Source organism: Physcomitrium patens, chromosome 3 (assembly GCF_059467195.1).
Source record: "Physcomitrium patens ecotype Gransden chromosome 3, ASM5946719v1, whole genome shotgun sequence".
NCBI classification, from domain to species: Eukaryota; Viridiplantae; Streptophyta; class Bryopsida; order Funariales; family Funariaceae; genus Physcomitrium; species Physcomitrium patens.
The window spans coordinates 12,806,383-12,830,907 of NC_143412.1; the positions used below are offsets into that span (position 1 = coordinate 12,806,383).

A 24,525-nucleotide genomic window follows, 5' to 3' on the forward strand; every position below is an offset into this window, starting at 1 on the left:
TTTTTGGGCATATTACATTGCCTATAAGACAATAATCTAATATAGTCCTTTTGAAGAAGTCTACAAAAGCCAATCTCTATTACCAACAAAATATATTATTTTCACATTTAAATAAATTTCATTTACTTATTACACTTTCTAATTTTTTTTAATAATACAATATGAAGATCTATTGAAATTAAAAGAGCTTTGGCAGCTTGCCATTGAAGATATTTAAAAAAAAAAAAAAAGTAATGTAAAACATTACTAAGACACATAACAAAAATATACCTTTGTTAAAGACAATTTAGTTTTATGGTAACTGTAAGGTCCAAAAATACAAGAGTCAAAATTAGATCAAATTTTATAGAGAAAATTCCAAATTTAGTTGATACTATCTAATAATATTATATTTTTAATAAATTAAGTATTGTATGATGTGACGAACATTTTAGTTAGTGAAAATAAATTCAAAATTTATAATACCTCCATGAATCCGTCTCTCCAATTCCAAATCTTAGGTAATATTTGAAACCACCTAAATACTACCAATTCATCCAGTTTTTAAAATATTTTAGAGGAGATGGACATTCCGATCTTAAGTGTCTTGGTCCAATCTACTTCTGCTGCTAAAATCTATTACTTTATTGGCCTTGTAAATTCTACTGCTACTATATTAATTCCATTGCCACTATATCAAATCCATACCTATCTACCTTTGGATACCTTTACATCATTACAATTACGGCGGTTGTACTTATTTCCATTATTTTTTCTACCCTTAGGATTCCAAAGTTTAAATATATTTTGTGCCCTCTCAATTCTATATTTCTACTCAATTCAATTCACCTTAGGTATTTTGCATTCCCCCTCTCTTCTTCTATGTCTAATATTCTAATACTTTCTTATTTTTTTATGTTTTTTACCATCACAAATATAGTAGATATCTTCTTCTACATTGCAAAGGCCCTCATTACTTGGAAGCATATAAATAATCACAAGTGATATTAGGAGCATGATTTAACAAGATTGTAAAAGTCAAAAATAAACTTAAAATTAGACTAGTACCACTACTATGTTATATTGACTATACAAAATTTAGTTGACAATCTAATGGGTCTTATTAATGGTGTATAGGTTGTATGAAACAATCAATATTTTTACAAGAAATTTTGATGGATTTGCACACGCTTCACGCAATGCAGCAAAATAATTAATCATTGTTATTGCTTATGCATACAAGATTGAATTAATAACAAAAAGCTCCAATGATAGATGAATTATTTAATTTAAGCCATTGCTAATACATAATTTTTTAAATGAATAATATAAATATATAATATTTTAATAAATATTTTCTTTTAAAAAATATTAATTTCATTCAATGGATGTATCTGGAATCAATTAACTTATCCAATCCCAATGAATGTGTCAATTAAGGCGTTTTTATAGATCAAGCATTTTAAACAAAATATTGAAAGTATGAAAAGAATTGAGAGCTTTATAGTTCTATGGAGCCCTTTTTATGTACAATAACTTGCTTTTGGAAAGAATTCCAAGCATTAATTAGTCAAGAAGCAAAAACAATGGCTCAACTTATTGACATACAAGAGGCTTTTTAGGAGGTCAAGGATAGGATGGTAGCAACAAACATCAAGATTCAACAACTAAAAGCAATCCATAAATATTAAAAAGATGTTCGAAAAAATAAAAAGAAGAAAAAGACATTACGAATTCTTTGGATGTTGAGACCAAATTTTAGGCTATCCGCCAACACATCACCTTTTTATTCCTATCTCATTATCAATCTCTGTATTGATCTTCAAAAAGCAGTTGGAGTTCCTATAAAAAATCCTTCTACAGTATCTTATCTTAATAATCCTCCCTCTATACAATTAGAGCTATGGGATTCTCTCTCTACCAAAAAGAAAAAAGAATTTCTTACTTGCTTTTGACTAGGCTATGACTAATCAACACTTTGTTTTTAGTTGACTTTGTATTATAGAATTACATTATATATTGGTTTAAGAAAAAAATTAAGCTAACTATAGGAATAAAATATCTCAAGATTAAACAAAAGATATGCAAAAAAAAAATAGATACACTAAATAGAGCTAGGATAGAAGTTGGGAGACAAATAGATGATTGAAAGCTCAAATGAAGATGAATAGAAGATAAGATGGTATTTTTTTATATTTAAACCAAGGACTTAGTACAATAAGGATATTCCTTCTAGTTATATGGTGATTATGTTAGTATAGTAGTAGAAGTTTAGCAGAAGACTACATCAAAGTTTCTATGCTTGTATGGATCCATGATATCCTTGATTGCACTAAAGCCTTTTTTAGTCTCAATCTTATTGTATGTTGATCTTGTAAAGTATGATAGTATGGAAATAATACGAAAGGAGAGTACTTAGATTGTACAATAGACTACCAAAAACCAATTTTAGAAACATTAGAGACTCATCTGAGGTTTTGGAAGGATTTAATTTATGAAGCCTCAATTTCTTGAAGCTATACACCATACAATGTAACAATCTTGCTAACCAAATTTTGTGGAAGCAATGAACATACTATTAAATTGTATCTTTATAAAAGTTAAAATTAATTCTTTAATTTCTTTTGATGCAAGTAATTGGTAAACCCAGTTTGTGTGAAAAGAAGAAAAATAAAATAAAACATCAACTTCAATGTATCATTTTTAGCTGTCTGCTCGTAGAGCTTCCAGCTTACCACGTTGAAATAAAAGAAGATCGGATAGCCCAAAACAACAAATTTGAAACTTAGATTGAAGTCTAGTCCAATCCGGACATGGAAGTTAGGTTTGTCGAAAGAAAGCTCAATGATTTGCTTGTTGCTCCCAGAAAGGAAGAATCAGAACAAGAAAGGAACTCCAGAGGGTCAGGCAGCAAAATTGAATCCTTTGCTGACTTGCACTCATGACATTTCAGCATTTAGAACACTTTCCACTTCACAAGCAAGCACATCAGAAGTGTGGAAGATCAGCCAACACGATGGATACAAACTGATTAACATTCTTTCATTGCGACCATACACCCCAAACCTGTAGTGTGTGCGACAGTCTCACTTTATTCAGATATTGCACATATTCCTGGTTTCTTACCCTCATGCTTGAGACAAGGAAACCACAATCGGAAGCTCAACTATAGCATCCTGATGGCCTCGGCGAGCTGTGGTCAGTGCCTAGTTGAAGCTATGTGCAAGTAGACACTTCGGTCGAGACTCTTATAACTTGCAAAGATTTAAAAGATGATGCACATTTTTTAATTTTTCAATTGAATCTGGACGTGTTTAGTGGATTCTACCTGAGATCGTGGAAAACTTTGAAACGAATGTCGATGGTCAACTTCAAGAGCTGCAAAGCTTGATTAAAACTTTCAGCTTGCAACTGCCGTAACTCGTCGTAATGCTGGCCTCTATCTCTTCCAATGTTGGTTGCCTTCTTCTACCTGTAACTTTTAGTGTCTCCTTTTGCAAAAGATACCAGGAAAAGAACACTTATATATATCTCATTCATGGGCACAATTTTTTATTCAGAACATTTACAGAATTTGTTGCATTGATCAAATTGCTGCCTCACCTGTTCTAGATCTTGCTGTCATGGACTGCTTTTGATTCAGGTTAACGAGTGGTTGGGAGGTTGCTCTTGTGATAGGACATGAATTGGGAGATAGCAAGAATAATGGGTCTGTTGGAAACTTGAGTAAAAGCTCCTAGATTTCCATAGAAAATTGGAGGGGCCTATTACGTTCTCACGAGTGGTGGAAAACTTGATCATTACCCTGCCAGCATCTCTGACGGTCTTTCTTATTAGAATCCTGTCAAAATGCAACGTGTGATCGTGTAAACCTTAAAGTGAGCATACATAAGAAAATTTACGGTCCTTATCTATTTAGAACTTACGACAGTCCATGAATTGTCTTCACTCGCTTGGTCTTCTTCAACGTCATTAGATTCTGAACCAAGCTCCTTGTAGTCTTTCTCTAAAGCAGCAAAATCTTCCCGAGCTTCAGAAAATTCTCCCTCCTCCATGCCCTCCCCAACATAAGACCCATTATGTTGGGGAGTGCGAAAGCCCGCTTCAAATGCATGAGGTCAAACTTGTGGTCCAGCCGAGAGAATACCTCAGCAATACTCGGGGTGTTGGAGATCATGCAAACCGCTCTTTGCACCTGCCAGTAATGATCAAATAAACATTGGTCTACGATAGAATTCGTACTGGGGCATGGCATTGAGACAATTACAAATGTAACCGAAGATTTATCTCCGACATCTTGTACCTTCGCTAAATCTCCACCAAGCACAACTGTAGGCGGCTTGTAGTTGATACCATTTGAATTCAATTGGACAGCAGTCGACAAACTAAATAGTTTGTTTTGTCTTGATTGTGCTTACTGCTTGATTTACGTCCTTCGGGACAACGTCCCTCTGGTACATCAAGCAGCAGGCCATATACTTGCCGTGTCTGGGATCACACTTGGCCGTCATGCTGCTTGGATCGAAGGAGGAGTTGGTGATTTCTGCAACCGAGAGCTGCTCATGGTATGCCCTTTCGCATGAGACTATAGGGGCATACGAGGATAACATGAAGTGTATCTGGGGGTAGGGCACAAGATTGGTCTGAAATTTGGTGAGGTCCACGTTCAAGGCGTCGTCGAATCGAAGTAACACAGTTAGAGACGACACCACTTGTTAGATGCTATGGTTCCGTTACTGATGGTTTCCCTCATATTTCAATTGCTTTGTAGTTTAATATGATATAGGTAGAGTAGTGTGGAATAAAAGAGTTGTGAGAGGCGTTTGATTGATATAAATGGTACAGGAGATCGTACCTGGGTGACAAGACGATTCAAATTGGAGTACGTGGGATGCTCAACGTCAAGAATTTTACGGCATATGTCGTAAATTGCCTCGTTGTCCAGCATCATTGCCACTTCTGTGTTCTCAAGGAATGAGTGGGTGGACAGAACGCTGTTGTAAGGCTCTACGACGGCATTGGAGACCTATGGACTAGGATAATCAGTCATGCTTAATTTCGATTTCTTCCCATAGTCCATTGACAGCCGCTCCAACAGCAAGGAACCCAATCCCGAGCCAGTTCCACCACCCACGACGTGGAACACAAGAAATCCCTGCAGACCAGTGCAATTGTCTGCCAGCTTTCGAATGCGGTCCAAGCAAGCCTCCAGAATCTCCTTTCCAACTAACATGATGAGAACCGAATCCAGCACGACGTAGCAAACAAATCCAATCATAAGAAATGCCACAAAATATCCCACATCCAATGTCAAGTTGCAAATATGGACAACTAGTTCGAAGGAAAAACATGGGAAGGTAGCGGATAGGGAACAATGTTGATTAATGAAAAGAGGACCGCACATTGGTGTAGTAGCCCCTAGCAAAATTGTTGGCAGCGTGCTCATTACCGCTAAAAAGCTGTTCGGAGTGGGAAAGCTAGTGATACGTGCTTCTGCGGATTTCTCTTTGGGTTTTTTTTCATGTGTGTGGCGGAGGCTACTGCGTTGCGACTAGGCTGCCTTATTTTTTTTATTTTTTTATTTTTTTTTGTTTCCCGGTTGTGTTGCGGAGCCCGTGACCTCTAGCTGGTTGCTGCTAGACGTTTTATTTTTATTTTTATTTTTTCGTTTTTTTTCCACTCTTATCTAAATTGTTCGGTTGGCGGTCCAGTCCGGTGGGCAAAGGCGCTGGCATCGTGTATTGACTTAGGGTGGCATTCTTACAATTTGGCACTTTACGTTGCGGCTGTCGAGAACCGTTGCGGCTCTTCTTCTTTTTCTTGTTTGGCTGGCAGCGGTGGAAGTTCTTGCGATTGACAGTACACTGGAACATTGATTCGGCAACCTTGAGGTACCTTGCGCAACGACTGTATCACTGCAGAACGTTGTCCATTAGAGTAGTTGACCATTTTTGTTCTTTGTGGTGTTTTATTGTTCTTGTTCTCTGGAACAGAATTCGGTTGTTGTAGCTTCCTGCGATTCTGCGGTAATTGAGACTACGGAATCTGATCTGGAGTCTGATTCAAGTGGTGCATCCACAGTCAAAGCGTACAATGAAGTTCTTCTCTTTTGACATCTTGAGATGTATTCATGCGATTCCGGCGCTAATCTGGCTGTGAAGCAGCTTCGGTCTAGTCTTTGATTGGTGGCGAGTGATGTAGCTTAGGTTGCCGAGTTGGAGTATATGCTGACCGTAGCAAGAACGATCTTCTAGCATACGTTTTGATTGAGCTGAGTACAAGAGCTGAGTACAAGAAGTGTCTGTCAAGATCATAGTTCCATCATCGACAATAACTTTGGGTCGCATTTTATCCAGCCTCTCTGTTAGCCGCATTCACATTTTCCCAGTTGATGGTGGTTGAGATCAGCTTCTAGGGCGAAGTTTGGAAGGAATCCAGATAGAATTGCTATAATCAGAAAATGTAACAAGATCAGGAGGGAGACAAAACCAACCTCAACATTTAATATACCACTCCATCTTCATTCACATAGGGTGTCGCGACTTCCTCGGAATGCCCTTGTGGTCGTCACTCATCCCATTCAATATTTGGACATTTATGCATAACTAAAGTTTACCCTTTCCCCTGAGCATGTCTCCGGGCTGGATTTTGCCTTAAGACGTGGCCGTCCAGTCTATCCTCGTAATTAGGCAATTCCCTCTCTTAGTGAAGAATTGAAGGACAAAGAATTGACTGTGGAGAATTAGACTGCCTAGAATCGTTGTGTTGTTGCGGCGGAAGTACTTACGCAATTCAGTGCAGATCAAGGAGTGAGGCAATGGCTCCTAATTGTTTTGGATTCTGTTGGCACAATTTAGAGGGTTGTGCGGGACTCAAGCAACCGTTATCACGATTACCATGTAGCAAAGTGTGTTCTCGTTGAGGGAGGCTAGCTGTGCTTACGGAAAGACTCAAGGGACCCTCGGCATTGTGTACGAGCTGTGAAGGTTCTCTCAAGAGGATATCAACAGTCTTCATCGTCAATCACTATCTTAATGAGCAGGATTCGAGGTGTAAGCGAGCTTGGGAAGCTGCCAAAAGCTGCATGAATGCGTAGCACTGATTATTGATGATTTGGAACACATTATTTCCACAAAAGTGATATTCTACTGCAGAACTTCAATAGGTCGACTCCCTCCTAGTGGCAGAGGGTGCAATTCCAATCTTCTCCACAATTTGGGATCTAGAAGATCGAAAGCCGGCACCTAGCAGCTACCAAAAGGAATTTGTAAGAGTGAATTAAATTGGATTAAGTAAGAGCTGTAACTTATCAACCTTGTATAATAAATGCACTTGTTGTGAGCTATGATAAACTCCAATTAGTGGAGGATTATTTTACTTCATACATAGGTGATTTAAAGAGGTTAAGAGTGATTCAATTAAGAATCAAATAAGATTTAACATTTCTAAGAATTCCATAGTTAATTCATTTGTTATAAACTAAAATAACCTTCCAACTAGTGGAGGTTTATTTTAGCTCATATTTTGGTGCATTTGCTATGAAAGGTATCCTATAAGTCTTAGCTTGCTTGGAAGACAATTGTTTTATCAACTTATATTTTTATTTGTTTCATCTTGTGCTAGTACAATCTTTTGGTGTTATTGTAGGTTGTTGTTGTATAGTAACTTAGAATAAAGTTGGAGCTTTAAGGAATTTAAGGTGGAGTAAAAAAAAAAAGCTTAGATATAGACTTAGGATTGTTTTAAGGATTAGAATCAACTAGGATTTGATAAGGATCTTCATCAAAGGTGGAGCTCTTCTTCAAATTTGGTCATCACTTTTCATCCTTGTCAAAATCTTGTTGAGGGTCCATCTTTGGTGGTTGAATGGATTTAATCACCCTCTCCACCTCTTGTATCACTTCTTTTCATCTAGTTGGAAAACCTTTGTTGGTGGCAATTTTCTAATGGTAGAAGGATTTAATCACCCTGTCCACTTGCTATATCTTTGCTATTTACAAATATAATATAAAAAAGAATTCTTAGACAATATTCAAGAGTACTTTACCATCAATTCAAGGAAATTTTGAAAAAAAAAGAAACAAAAGAAAAACAAAGAAGAAATAGAAGTAAAGAATAAATAAGAAGGAAAAAAAATTGAAATTTTAAAGGCTACATTTAAAGTAAGTTCTCACAAACAATCAATTAAGATTTTTTATTTTTTATTTTATTTAAATTAACATAAGTTGTAGCTTAAGAATCAATCACAATCCACAATATAAGCCACATAACAATACTAAAACCACAAACACTTAAGAGATTATTTTTTTATCTTAATTTTTATTTTTATTTAATTTAATTATATTTTAATATTAGTTTTTTTTTTTTTTTTTTTTTTTTAATTGTCTAACAAAAATTCATTCAAATTTGAACCTTCTTCTACCAATTTTTCATTTGTGAATGATTTTTCATCCACAAATGAGAATTCATACAATTTCAACAATTAATCATCAATAATTAATCATCTTCTTCAACCTTAATTCATCCAATTTTAATCTAAATCACCAAGTTTGAGAGAAATTCATCTACTTAATGCACATCATGCATGCTTTGGAAATATTAAATAAGTTTGATAACAAGAATGAATTTTGATTTTACTCAATAGTTTTGTTTTCTGGAGGTCCAAGCAATCACATAAGTCTTCTGAAGTCTCTAATTGCAATTACCATCCAATAGCCGGAAAGAATCGACAGCTGCAGTCTACCTTCTCTGACTGATTGCCCGATGCGAGATGAGTTGCCACCATAGCAAAATCCAAACAATAATGAAATAAATAAATAAATAAATAAATAAATAGTAGGAACCTCAACTTCACTATTATTCTAGATGCTCTCATCTCACAGTAGCCTGCTCCTTAATACAGACTTCCTTTTGTGTGCGAAAGGTCAACAATGGCAGCTAGTCTTCACTTATAAGGAAAATAAAAGAACAAGGTCCAATTGGCGGAACCAGGAGTCTAAATTAAAATCGTTGTTGAGAGGTGGCGATAGACGTGTAAGTGTGGGTCTGTGAGAATCCATCGCGCGGTGTTCGTAGAAGAGACATCTGATGAAGGCGCGGCAGATCATGAGGGACCCACTAAATGCGATGATTGAAAAAAAAATCCTGTGCCACAGTAACCTTCAATGAATGATGCACACTCTAATTCCTCCAATCTTATGCTCACAAAAGTAGACAGATTATTGCATGCCATTGGATATGGTGCTGCGGAGGAACGAACTCAATTAAATAAAGTCGCTTGCAGTTGGCCACTTGAGACCAACTCAGCTCAGCAGACTCTCGACTACGTGATGTTGCACCTCTTACGCGAATGACAAAAAATTTGAGCTATGTAGATCCCTCACTCTGCCCAGTGCCAGAATCTTTGGCCATCGCATCTCCAGACAACCGACTAATACCTAGGTGCGTGTGCTTTGCAATCTTTGGGCTCCACACGAAAACTAGAAAAAAAAACAGAAAAACAAAAGAAGTGTTGTATCACAACCTTTGCAATGCAACGACAAAAAAAACTTGATAATGCCGTAGCTTTGCATACAACATCAATGTAACCTAGCTTGCCATAGGGAAGGAACCAAGCTCATAACTTGAGCTGCTTCTGCTCTTCCCAGCTCCAGGAAATCACAGCCGCCTTGCGTCACTGAACAAAAGAAAAAATCGGGAAAGACTAGGCAATGTTGTTGGCAGCTCCAAGTGTTGCTGCAACAATCTGACTCATCAAACCCCTTAACACAACAATCCAATCTTTGAAATTCACAAAGCACAAGAAATTTCCCTCCCAGTTAGAGCGTTTGTAACGCCCAAAAAAACAAAAATAATAGGTCAAGAAGCAACATTCCAGAGCATCGGAGCACGTGAAACCAAAAAGAATAGAACAAGAGATAAAGGATCCCGGGCAACCAGGACCCCTATCGGCAGGGAGGCTGCCAAAATTCGGAGGCAGCCTCTCGCCTTCCAACCCAACTTCCACTTATTATTATTATTATTATTTTTTTGATCTTTTCTTTCTTTCCTTTTTACTTTTTTTTTCCTACTCTCTCCTACTTCTTCTATCATTTATTTATTTATTTATAATTCTTTTTGAATTGGCCACTTCAAGTTCATCTTTTGCTCCTAATTCAATTAAGTTTTTAATAGAATAAATCTATTATAAAAAACGTCATAAATCTATATCAACTAAATTAAAGAAGTAGTTACTTATTTTTAATTTCTTTTTCAAGAAATTTTGAAAAAGACCTATTTTAGCTACTACACCTTATTAATTGCTATTTATCTCCAATTCCTACATCAACTCCCTAACTAATGACTTTAGGCACCATAAGTATCTTTTTTGTATTAAAACAACTAATGAATCAATTATGTGACTCACATATATATAGGATAAAAAAAAGGGGAGAGATTGTGCTCTTTGCCAGCAACAAAATGCTTTTGTACTAAATGTTGCTTAAGGTCACTTCTACATAAAGTCATTCTATATAATAGTCTTAGAAAAGGAAAGCCTTACTTGGATTGATACTCAAGTAAACATTCTTCTTTTAGGTTATTTCTATTGTATTTTCCTTCTTTGTTAGAAGAAGTTCTTTAAGTGGGATGTAAGTTGATAAGTATAAGATATCAATAAATTAAATTCTATAGTTTTCTTTTTTGACTTGTTCTAATTTTTTTAATTTTTAGAATTAATGTCATGATTGTAGAAGTTGAATGCATTATTTTACTAGATCTAATGATTCTATATTAATACAACCTTTTAAAAATCCAAAATCTTTAAGAACTATTAGATCTCTCTTCTTAAATAATAGGACTTGTAGTCATGAATCTGATTTAAATATGTCTAAAAATCTATTTAAAGAAATTGAAGACCTTTCTTCACAAGACCTTAAAAGAAGATACATGAAATTTGGTTTCAATTCCCTTGATAAATAATATAAGTAATTTGGATCAACAGAGTATTCATTCACCTCAACCGTAAGAGATAATGGATTTGAATACAGCAAAAAGGAAATAACCACCACCCATATCAATTTATTCCTTGATTCAATTAATGGATTCATCTATTGGAATTTCAGAGGGACTTAGTATTGCCCCTATGCCTCCTAACATTCTCATCTTTAAAAGTATAAGAGATAAAGATCCTTTGGTCCACGTAGAATGTTTCATAGAAACCTTCATTCCATGTTTGATAATAAATGGCTGCTATTCTTCATTGTGGTTTCTAATCATATTAAAAGAAAAGACATATAAGTGGTATTATAATTACTTTTTCAACACCTTCTTAAGTTGAATTACAATCCAATGTACTTTTTAAAAACATTTCTGGCTTGAAGTAGGACAAAGTATGGCCCTAACTACTTTAACCTTATTTAAACAAAAAAAAGGATGAAAATCTTACATTTTACATTTGACGTTTTGAATTAGTGGTAACACAATTTGAAGGAACCTTGCTCACAAACAACACCTTGAAGCATTTTTGCTAAAAAATAAAAAATTAAAGAAATCCTCCATACACATCTTAAAGACTTTATAGCAACCAAAAATACAGCAAAGAAAGTAGAACAAATAAATAAAGAACATGAAAGGTAGTGGCATAAAGAAGATCATAATATATCCAATTTTATATCTATATATGATAGGAATTCGTATGCATTAAGCTCCCAAATGTATAAACAACCACCATTAGTTCCTACAATCCTAAGAACCTATTCTTTACTTAGAAATGCTAGGCCAGGACTTCCTTCATTGACCTTCACCTATATTTTTGAGAATAATATTTGGAAGGAGGATTTACAAAATGAAATAAAGATATCTCAATTAGAATTTCAAAATCAAATCTCTCATTAGATGAAATTAATGATAGAACAATTAGCTGAATTGGCTAAAAATTCTAATTCCAATCCTTCTCCACTTTTCATTGAATTAGGAAGATATACAATAGAACTATGGTACATTCAATGTAGACAATCAAGGCATTCGGCCCAATTTTGCAACTCTATGCTCTCACAAAACCATTTGCATTTGCATTTGAGTCATACAATTGATTTATTAATTGATTTAAATACAAAAAATATACGTATGGTTCTTAAAGTCATTAGTTTAAGGAATTAATGTAGGAATTTTGAGATAAAGGATAATAAATAGGATATAATGGCTAGAATAGGGCTTTTTGAAAAAATTTCTTGAGAAAGAATTCCAAAATAGATGGTATTTCTTTAATTTAGCTAATACAAATCTTAATGTGATAATAGTGGTTTTTATTTTCATTAAAATATTTTAATTAGATTAGAAAGAGAAGTAGAATCTTTGATACAAAACATCTAATAAGAACAAAAGAAAGAAAAAAAATAAAGAAAAAACAGAAAATAAGAGTTAGTAAGCAAAGAAAAAGAAGAGCAAATAAAGAAGAAAAAATGAAAAGAAAAAAGAAAGGATTAAAAAAAAGATGGATAAGAGGGCAAGAGATTGCCTCCAAATTCCAACAGCCTCCTTGCTAATGGGGGTCCAAGCCGCCCCTGATTCAAACTCTCTTAAGTTTGTTTTATTTTGTTTGTTTGTTTTTTTTGTTTTTTTTTTTAAAAAATTCAAAACTCAGGGCGCTTCTAATAGGCTTGATGGATTGGGCTGTTGCAATGACACATTGCTCATTCTATTTTTTTGGTGCAATTGAGGCTACAGTATAGAAATCAAGCGCCAAAGTTTTCTAAAGTTGCTATGTAGAAGCGACACTGATCCATTCATGTTGCTGTATTTCTGTGGTTATTGCGGTGCATTGGTAGAATTCAATTTTTGGTTGAGGTCTTCTTGAAGTAGTAGATGCAACAACATTGTGAGCAAGCATCTTGGACAAGGATGTCCAAAGTGTAGTTGGCCCTCGAGGCACATGACTTTTCGGATTCTGTGAACAGATTGTGACTAATTTTGTAGTGTATAATTTAAATTCTAGATTTTATGTTATATTTTAATATTTTTTATTAAAAACCTTCTTCTTAACTATATAAAATTATAATAAAAAATAAAATAAGATAAGAAATATATAGAAATTAAGAAAGAAATAAAATAAAACAAAATAAAATAAAAGAGAATAAATATTAAATTATTAATAACAATAAATTAAAATTAAAATATAAATAGAAATAAAATATTAAATAAAAATAAATATTTAATTAATTAATAAAAATAAAATTAATAAATAATATTAATTTATTTTTAACTTTTGTTTTTACTTTTATTTTTACTTTTATTTTTTCATTTATTTATCTTTTATCTTTTTTTATTTTTTATTTTATGTATATAATAAGTTTTATGTATTGAGATAAATTTAATATATTTTTTATTTCTTCATTAATTAATTTTCTATATAATATTATTATTTTTAATCTTAAGTAATATTTGATTAGTTTATTATTAGGATTAGCATTATTTGGTGGTTTTCTTAACTTGGTTGTTAGTTCCAAAAGCATACAAGGTGGAACTTATCTTCAAGGTTTTATCACTCCTCATCATTATAATTTTTCCAATTGAGGGATCTTCTCTAGTGGTAGGAAAATTTAATCACTCCCTTCATCCTCTATATCAATTCTTTTCATCTTTGTGAATTTCTAGTTGAAGGCTTTTTTCTAGTGGTAGAAAATTTTTATCATTTCTTCCACCCTTTGTATCTCTTCTATTAATAGAAATAGTGTAGAAAGAGCTAAAGAAGAATTCAAGAGAATTCTTTATCAACAAAAGAAGAAAAAAATTCAAGAAGAAGGAATAAGTAGAAAATTTAGATAAAAGGAATTTGGAAAAAAGAAGAAAAGAAAAAGAGCGAAGACCAATAAGTTCAAATTATAATCCAAATTGAGTATCTTTTTAATATAGTTTATTTAATTTTAAATTTATTTTGCTAACACAGATTGTGGTTTGAAGAGAAGGAGCATTAGAAGAAAGGAAAAAAATATTAATATCTTGTAAACAAGTAAGTTCTTGAATCTTATAAATTATTATTTTTTTTTTGAAATTTTATAAAATTGCTTGAATATAAGAAGTAGAAGCTAGAGTCTTAGAACCCTTTCCTATCCCAATTCAAAGAATAAACCAAATCTTAGTTAATATCCTAAGAGAGATAGTACAAGATTCAAAGAGGGATTGAGATACAAAATTACTAGTAGCCTTGTAGACTTACCAAATAACCTACAAGTTCACAACCAAAGCCACTTCATTTTCTTTAGTGTATGGAATAAAAACTATACTACCAATAGAGTTTGAAGTCAATTTACTAAAGATAGTAATAGATGATAGGTTAACTATCCAAGAATCTTTGAAGAATAGATTAGAACAATTGGAAGGCCTTGATGAAATATGAAGGACTAAAGCTCAATACATAGAAGCAATTCAACAAAAAAAAAAAAATTGAAAAAAATACAAGAAAAGAATCTTACAATCAAAGATGCTAGTACTATTACAAAATACCAAAAAGATGGAATTTGCTAGAAAATTTGATGCTCTTTGATTAGGACCTTATCATATCAAAGAAGTATTTGATAACAACTCTTTATAATTAAAAATACTAAATGGTCAACTATTTCTAATAAAAACATCTAAAAATAGATGTCAAGAGTATAAAATATGAATAATTTATCTTATAGAAGAAAAAATACTATATTCTCTATTTATATAAAAGAATAAAGATCTAGCTAAAAAACTTAGTTAAACTTTATTTTTATCAAAAAAATAAGAATCTTGATTCATCAAGAAGATAAGAACTATTTTTTATAAGGTTTTTAGTTCTCTTAGAATATTATCTTTTTTTTTTAGTTAGAATTAATGAAAAAAATTAAAAATTAAAAATAAAAACCTTATTTTAGAGGATTTAGAAATAACTTGGAATTAATTAGTATCCTGGTTGCTAGGCGGTTGGCTAAAATTTGATTATAAAAGAAGTGACTTGAGTTCAAATCTGGTCTACAAAGGCACCTATCTATGTGAATTAGTATTAGAATAAAAAAGTGGCTAATATGTACAACTTAGAGGATATGTAGGTCTCATAGCTAGTAACTGAAATTCTTCTTTTTGAATAAAAATTATATAGCACCAACTTTTAGATTTTTACAAAGAAGAATTTAATTTTTTCCTCTTTTTATTATCTCTTTTCTTATCCCATAGATTTACCTTACCTTATTTTATTAAGTAGACTAATTTTTTCAATAGTTTTTTAACTCAAGAGAAATAATAGTAGAAGACATGAAAGTGCTAATAATAAACACAATCTTTCATATGAATATTTTTCACAAGATCTATAGCACTACTAATAAAATCTTGATAGAATATTAAATCTAGTATGCCTAACCTTAGATAAGGGCTTGCCTTCAAAGCAAGAGTTCTAGATCTTGTGTTTCTTTGAGTTGTTCTAGATGGTCACCATATGTGAGTCATTAAATTGACTCATTAGTTATTTTAGGATAAAAAGATGCATTTAGAGTACTTAGAATCACAATATATGGTGAATAGTATAAAAATCTTTAAAGAAATAAGAAAATTAGAGTGTCAGTTGTAGAATGAGAGTCTTAGTAAGTCTTGGATGCAATTATCTTAGTTGATTTAGTATTTTTTTACTTATTATTAAATATTGAAAGATATTTATTAGGATCAATATTTATATTGGCCTTTTATTTATAAATATTATTTATAAAAAAAACTATAATTGTTAGTTAGTAGTTAGAAGAAGTATGAGATAGAACCTAATGTCTTTTTAGTTAGTTATGTAAAAAGTAGGATTTATAGTAGATTTAAATTGATTTTATGACTATAAAAATCATCAAGGTAGGAAATTATAGCCTTAAACTGATATTAGTATTATAGAACCATTAGAAAATTTTTTAGAATTTATTTAGAATTTATTTAGAAATTTTTAGCAATTTTTAGAGCAATTTCAAAGACTTTGGTAAAAATGAGTTTTATCACTTTGGAAGCCATTATGAAGAAATGGAGGAAGATTTGAAGGCCACAAAAGGTTCCTATGCTAATTGGTTGTTTTAAAACACCATAGTAAAGTCAAAAATACAAAATTATGGATTTTACTAATAAAAAATAGTAAGTCTAGCAGCTAGTATAGTCCTTATAAGAAACGAGGTGCACAAGTCCCATATAGTTTGTAGCACCTTGAAGGTAGTTAGGAAGATAAGGCTATGGCCACGTGGTCTCTCTTAAGAATCAATATATACTACTTATGAGCCTTGGTGAGGCTTGAATTCTTAATTTCTTAAGCAAGTTATCTTTGAGGTAAAATTATTTACTTAATTATTCATTCATTTACTTATTATTTTTAAACCTTTATAACTTACTTATAATAATTCGGATTTATATGTTTCTTATACCATTGAAAAGATATATATATTTTTTATTTTTAATATATATATTTATTGGATAAAAACTCAATGAATAGACTATAATCATAAAAGGCACAAGAAGTCAAGGCAATTAAATTAGAAGTCTTAATAGTTAATAAAATCATCTTCTACATGATTGTGAACATAGATAGTGGATTAAATATAATATCTATACAAAAAATGGAAAAGTTAGGCCTTACTATATGTGAGTATAAAATTCACTTCTCAACCTAATTATAAGATGGTTTCATTTAAGAATTGCTTATAATTGGTAGTATAAAGTGGAAGTAATATAGAATGGATAGGATTTTTTTGTTTTACAATGCTTAGTATGTAGGATTAAGAGAAGCTAATAAACTGATGAATAGATAGTTTAGAAGGCACAATAGATGATGTACTCAGAAAAAATAGTTATTATCGGTTGTGTATTATTGGTTGTGTTGGAATTTCAAGGGAAGCATAAGTAGGTTGAAGAAGAAGTAGAAAGGGCCAAACTGTGATAGTCATGAGCCAAGGTAAGCTTGGTGCTATCTTTTTGTTCTTTGTTTTCTTTGTAGAAGAAAAGTAATGGATAATTTCTGATTACTATGAAGTGAAATTTTGGAATGAAAGAAAGATTTGATATAGATGATGTCAAATGAAAAATTAAATTTGCTGTATGCTGAATTATTAGTGGAGGATTGAAAAGTTGATAATGAAAGATGTTTGTAAAAAAAAGATATGACTGGGAGAATTATAATACATTGAATATTGAGATTCAAGAAGAAGTATGTAGAGTCTAGAATTGTTTGAAGCAGAGTACTGGGAATGACAATTAGTTTGGAGAATTTTAGTGATTAGATTATGGAATGTTTTATGCAGTCTTTTAAGATAGTGTAGCATTACCTATTATTGTCATAAGTTTGGAGAGAAGAAAATATGATGAATAAATAAGATAGAATTATCAATTGTAATATTTTCTTAGATAGAATGTAGAAGACATATAGCATTCTTGGATGTTTTAGTTGATTAAGAGATAATTCATTATGTGACTCTAACATGAAAACTCATGCAGATAGTCTTTTTTTGTATTTAAATCTCTATGTAAAGGTTTATTTTGATTAGATTAGTCTAGAGTAAGTAGAATGACAATCATATTTTGGTATTGTTGCCAAAAAATTGACAATAGTATTAAGTATTAGGAATTAACTGCCAAACGTGTGGTTGTGGATATTGCACAAAGAAGTTATAAAATTGATGATGGTTTGAAAGTAAAGCTATATGTGTAATTAGATTGGAGTTGAAAAGCAATTTCAGTATTATGATGAAAGACTATGATTAATAAGATTGAGAACATTATATTAAGAAAAATATGTTAGTTGAAAGGAAGACAAGAAAGAGCACAAGCAAGAAATTTGTTGGAGGATGAGCAAGAACGTAATCTAAAAAGGATGCATCAACAAAGTTGGATTAAACTATGGTTGCATGTCTGTCGGCACATTCAAGCATATCAAAAACCTAACAGACTATTAATATTTCAATCATATATATTGTTAAGAAAACTACCAAGAGCACTTGTGGGAAATTCTATTAACAATCTAGTGTATTTCTTAAGCCCAATAACTGAATGTAAAGAAGACAAAGAAAGATTGGGTATTCCATTGGATACTTTTTTAATAGCGGATACAATCAATTTTAACAAGACTAATTCCTTGGAATGGCATAAATTGCTTGCCAATAAGGACCAAATTAAAGTGTTTCAAAATTTGTCATTTTTACCTCTAATATAATTTAAAAAATTATTTACAAATAATAATAGTAAATTGAAGAGGCCTAAAAGTCCAAAAAAGACAGTTGGAGAAGGCAATGTTTATTTTAATAATGAATTAAGTAGAACATTATCATCTTCAATAGCTACGAGGAACCCAATAATTCCAATTGCAGTCCAAATGGATACAATAGATGATCGCACAACTAATATAGCTTCATTACCTACTTTTAGAGGCTTACTAGGTGTAGATTCAAATCAACATTTGTCTTAGTTTCTGACTCCATGTGTAGCTAATAATGATAGAACTGAAGATATTTGGTTGAGATGGTTACTAATGATTTTAAAAGACATAATATTTAAATGGTATAATTGCCACCTTGTATACCAGTTTCCTAATTGGGAGACATTGAAAAATATATTTTTAATCCATTTTCAACTAATTGGATTTAAAAAATATCTCAAAGAAAGGTTAATGAATAATAGAATGGTATCAGGAAAAGTGATGCAATCAAATTATGGCCAAATAGTAGATATTCTTTGTAAATGGTCAAATAACCAAATGTCAAATTTGTTTGTTTTGTCTATATTGGCTAATGGACTATATCCACTAAAATTGAAGATGTTTATAAAGGAGGCTAAATTGGACATTGTTGCTTCCTCACTTGATTGAGCTAAGGTATGGAAAGAATGTCATTATGATCAATTCCTAACTACAAGAGCCATGATGATTCTATTTTAGGGAGGTTATGAAATACTAGTTTGGAATGAAATAGTGGACAATTATTCAAGAATGATTGATTACAGTACAAATCTTAATTCATAGGAAATAGTTAATGCTGTCGCATTGCAAGGTGTATCACCAACATTAGCAGTTTCATATTTGTCACACTTCCTACATCAAAAACCAATGCCTATGAAAGAGTTACCTAATGAAATATTGTCAGAGGATCCAAATGAAGCCTTGTTGTTAACTTTGACAAAGAAGATGGACAAATTGGCTATTAATTTGGCAAAGAAAAAGAAAAAGAAGCATAAATAGATCAATATACATTCCAATATTTGGTGTAGTAATTATAAAAGATAAGGCCATATGATAACAGAATGTTCTTCACGACCCCAAATGATTATGCAATGTACATTATGTGGGAGTAAGCATGCCACTATCAATTGTTGGAATTTACAAAAGCAACAAAAATTCAGTAATTAGACCATGATTCAATCGACTTCATAGGATGTTAATCAAGTCTAGATAAGAAATATATTTTGTTGGAGCAAGAATCATTTAAATAAACAAAATAGGATTTTTTTTAATTTTCAAAATTTTGGATATAATCAAGAATGTGGATCCAATTATCAATGTATTAAATAAAATCAGCAATGATATTTTCAATATCCACCAATTCAAAAACCAATTTCAGATTCTATAGTACCAACTGGACAGCTGAGATCATTTATCCATCCAACTTGGAATAAGTCCAACTAGTATATAGCAGGAAAAACACCCAATATTCTTGATGGAGTTTGAAGAAGACTACTTTGATGTTATTATTGGAGGCAGATAGGACATTATGCTAGTGAACGTCCCAATCCAAGAAGAAGTAATGAATATACTCCAATATGTAGAAATTATATGTAGTCAGAACATACATATCAACAATACAATGCTTTTTTTAATTTTAATAATCAAGACTAACAAATCCAGCTGCATAGTAAGATAAAAGAAAATAACCGAGAGCTACAAGATTTTCTTATAAATCGGATGGAATACGTTCATGTAATACTTACCACGGCCAGTAAAAAAGAAAAGATTTAATTCCATAATTGGATGCATTAGTTGCAAAGAACCACTTCAATTCAATTATGGGAACTTCAAATCCAATATCTGTACTAGAAATATTACCAATGTTGGGATTCGGTCTGTCTGTACTGTCATACTGTAATTACTTATAGTATGTAAAAATTAGTTAGAACATATAATATATTCATAAGTCTTGGTGTATGTTAGGATATTTAATAAATTAAATTAAAGAAAGTGGATTTAAGAAACTTTATTTTGAGTTTTATCTTTTTTGTTTATAGCATTTAAAAAAAAATTGTAAGACATGAATGTTTAGTATAAAGCCTTGAGAAGAGATTAGGATCTAAAGAAGAAAATTTTAACTAATAGGAGGCTTATTGAGAAGGATGAAAGCAAGGCATGGTTGGATGAAGGCAAAGAATGGAAAACTTCATTCATATTGATTGAAGGCCATGCCCAATGGGCTTCAAGGAAGTTGCCCGAGGCCTTATTAGGGATTAGGGTTTCTCTTTCGAAGTCATTTGAGCTTTGGAGGCTAAGGTCAGTAAGTTCAGGATTTTGGGTATAATTTGAGAGAAGAGTTTGTGTGACTTCAAGTTTTTATGAAGGAAATATAGGTATTCAAAGTTAAGATGTCAAATTTGTACCTATTGTCACTCTTTGAAGCATAACATATGCATACAAAGAGCAATGAAAGTTCGGCGACTAGAATTGGAGAGAACACTTTTTTAGCTATACTTTACATGTATTGTTTGATAAATTCTAAGTCTAAATAAAGAAGTTATAGGGCATTGAAGATAGTACATGTAATTCAAAGGTAGTAAGTAAGTGTCAAGGATAAGAACTCGATGAAAAAATAGTTCAGTCAAGTAAGCCTTCACTCAAAGAAAAGTAACAAAATATGAATAATAAGTATGTATATTGAAAAGAGAAACTAGAATGGCTATTGCCAAAAGACAAGAAAACTAGAGACCCTTGAAACTAGACTAGAAGCAAGAAAGGAGTTGACAAGAGTGAAGAAGCCTTCACTCTTGTCTCTATATATACTATCTAACTAGGGGCTACGTGGCGATGTTCTATAGGACCTCCAATATGTGTTGACTTTGTAGGACACATGCCTTGACTTACAAGGCAAGTTTTTCTATGTGTAGGCTACATAGTTAGCTTGATCTTCAAGCTAACAACATGTGTGGCACATGGCCAACTTGTTGACCACGTTTCTAATCCAAAAAGTCAATTAAAGACACCTATGAAGTCAAAGCAGCATCTAGGAAGTTTCTAGGAAGCTTCTACATTAAATATTATAGAATTAACTTACTTTTATCTACTTTTACTTACTTCTACCTATTTCTATATGTAATTATTAGCTTACATGATTATGGCTGTGACATTACCCCCCTTTCTAGAGACGAGTTCCACGAGGAGCGGTCATCATATGTTGAGGAAATCTATGATGCGACGAATTGTATTCGCCACATACTCTGATCTCTGTTCTCTTTGAAGATGATTGATAGGGCCTCTCAACCATCGGTAGTATCCCATATCAAGGCGGGAAGACCACCCAGTTATTTGATCATTGTTGAGGCCTTCGTAACTTCCTTCGAATAGAATATTCGGAATACCATCAGGAGTTGTTCCTACCTCTAGTAAAATCACCAAACATCGAGAGCTCCTTTCCAAATCGTGATACCAAACGCATTGTATCTCACCATCTATTCGAGGAAGAACATGTTGTTCTTGAAGATCTTCATATCGATTGCGTCGTCTTGAAGATTGTGACAATCGTAATGTCTCGTCCGGCAGGTCAGCAAACGAAGGTTCTTGAGTTGAATCCACTGGTTATTGGCTCTCCATCTAATTAGCGTCACAAATGCAAAGAAGTTACAAACAAGGATAGGAAATTGAATGTTATCTTGCCTCAATCTTGTCTCTTTTATAAGAGAGATTTTCATCTTGGTTTTGATGGATGTCGTTGATGAAAAACTTTGACTTTAGCTGATGCATTTGCTAGATTCCTGGATGGCTCCCATGTGCGTTCACTAATATCATATCCGCGCCAATGAACAAGATATTCCAGCTTATTTCGGCGCCGCCTTGAGTCTAATATCTCTTCCACCTCAAATTCTTCATTATTATCTACTTCTATAGGAGGCGGTGGCATTTGTCTTCTTCCTTGTATATCCACTGTCTTATATGGTTCAAGAAGAGACACGTGGAATACATGATGGATCTTCATTGACTCCGGTAGATGTAACCGATATGCAACTGGGTTGATCTGTTCAGAAACAGAAAAGGGGCCAAGCCTACGATAGTCCAACTTGTCACAAGGTCGAGTAGTCTTGATATTGCGACGAAGTAGCCATACCTTATCATCCACGTTGAGTTGTGGTTGCTCCTTACGATATAGATCTGCGTTTATCTTTTGTCGTTCTTGAGCTTCCTTCAATTGCGTCTTCATTATTGCATGTAACTTTGACAACCTATTTGCCATATCTTCTGCTGTAGGATTATCAACTTTTGAAAAATCAAAAGTATCAAGTCGTGGATGATAGCCATAATTGGCAAAGAAAGGTGTTTGTTGCGTGGAAGAATGTACCGTATTATTATAAGCAAACTCTGCCAATGGCAGAAGGGTTGTCCAATCATCTTGTTGGTAGTTGATAGTACACCTTAAATATTGCTCCAAGACTTGGTTTACGCGCTCTGTTTGTCCATCAGTTTGAGGATGGAAAGCCGAAGATAGCTTTATGTCTACTTTTAAAATCTTGAAAAGGGTCCTCCAAAATCTTGACACAAATTGAGTTCCCCTATCTGATGTGATATCTTTAGGTAATCCATGATAGCGATAGATATTATCAATGAAAAGCTTAGCTGTTTCTTCACCTATGATAGATTTTGTACATGGCACAAAATGTGCCATCTTGGTGAAACGATCTACTATCACAAATATAGAATCATAAGATCTTGAGGTTGGAAGATCTGTGATGAAATCCATAGAAACAGAAGACCATGGTTGTTCTGGTATAGGTAATGGCTGAAGAAGTCCGTAAGGTCGATGACGAGGAATTTTTGATCTTGAACAAATATCACATGATTGTACAAAGTCTTTGACTGACTTCCACATTTGTGGCCACCAAGAATCTCTTGATATGAGTTCCAAAGTCTTATTATATCCAAAGTGCCCTGTTGCTGGAAAGTCATGACGTGCTTGAAGAACACGTAAACGTGCTTCTCTTTCTGGAACATATAGGCGTCCTTCAAAATATAATAGATTATTCTTGAATTCGAACTTAGAAGGATCATGAGACTTGGAAGAATTATTCTCGATATCATAAACAAGAGGGTCTGAGGACATACTGGACTGGATTTGCTTGAGAAAAGTTGAATCAACAGTCAATGTTGATTTCATTGCTCGAAGATGAATTTGCTCTGGTTTCAAGAGGACCGTTCTTTGTTGCTCAAAAGGTGCATCTCCTTCTTTTGGTGCAAAATAAGAACGTCTAGATAGGGCATCAGACAAACCTTGTTGTTTTCTTGGCCGATAAGTGATGATGAACTCGAATCTTGACAAAGACATACTCCAACGAGCTTGACGACGATTCAACACGCGTGCTGACATGAAATACTCGAAGTTCTGTCACGGACACAAAATACAGACTTGAAATCTAACAAGAAGTTCAAGAAGAAGTGGTAGAAGTAGATTAAATAGATGAGTACAAGAACAACACCAGAAAGGTGAGCTAGAACTCCAAGAGATGTGTTGTCGAGACTGAAGAACTCTTCAGCCTCGACTCCTATATATACTACTGGCCTATGGTTCTAAGGAAGCACATCAAGAAGCTTCCCAAGAACTATGAAGCTTCTCGAGCAACTACCCAAGAGCTAGGAAGCTTCTCAAGTAACTTCTTAGAATCTACTAGAATATTCTAAGAATCTTCTAGAGCCTTCTAAGGGAATCTTTAGGGAATCTTTAGGGAATCTTTAGAGAATCTTTGAAGAATATTCTAAGAGAATATTCAAGGAATCTTCTGGAAGTTTCTAGAGACTTCTTTCTAGAAGGTTCTAGAAACTTGTCTCTATAAAGGTCTAAGGACTATGTTCCTAACATCACCTCCTGCTTTAGCTTCGAGGTCTTCGAGAAGCAATGTTATCGTCAGTCAATACCAACGCAAGAAAATGAAGATCTGTCGCATAACCTCTGCTATGAACTCCAATTGTTGTTCACGAGGCAAGTGATTCAATGGTCCTTGAAGCCAACGGTAGTGGCCCACGCCTTCAACTTCTGACCAAGCATGAACCTCCGTGTCTTCATTGTGAAATTGTCCTGCAAACACTCCTTCTGGCTGACCATTGTAGGCAGGCTCGACTTCAAATACAATCACCAGCGATCTGTTGCTCGGAATCCTTCGACGTCGTCGTGGTGCAGGCGGTTCTTCATCTCGCGGTCGTCTTCATGAGCTAGTTGCTTGAGATGACATGACAAGTGTAGTATCTTGGCTATCCATATTCAAAGGCTAAAACAATAAGAACAAACTTGGGCTACTAACAAAGTTCTACGCTATCTTGGAGAGAATGACTACATCAACTATGGATTTTGGTGG

The 24,525-nt window shown here is 33.2% G+C and overlaps 1 pseudogene; it reads right to left on the reverse strand.

Annotated features, from left to right (window-relative positions):
• Nucleotides 1–3,099: 3,099 nt before the first annotated feature.
• On the reverse strand, nucleotides 3,100–5,928 carry LOC112279527 (tubulin alpha-1 chain-like; annotated as a pseudogene).
• Between the last annotated feature and the right edge of the window lie 18,597 nt (nucleotides 5,929–24,525).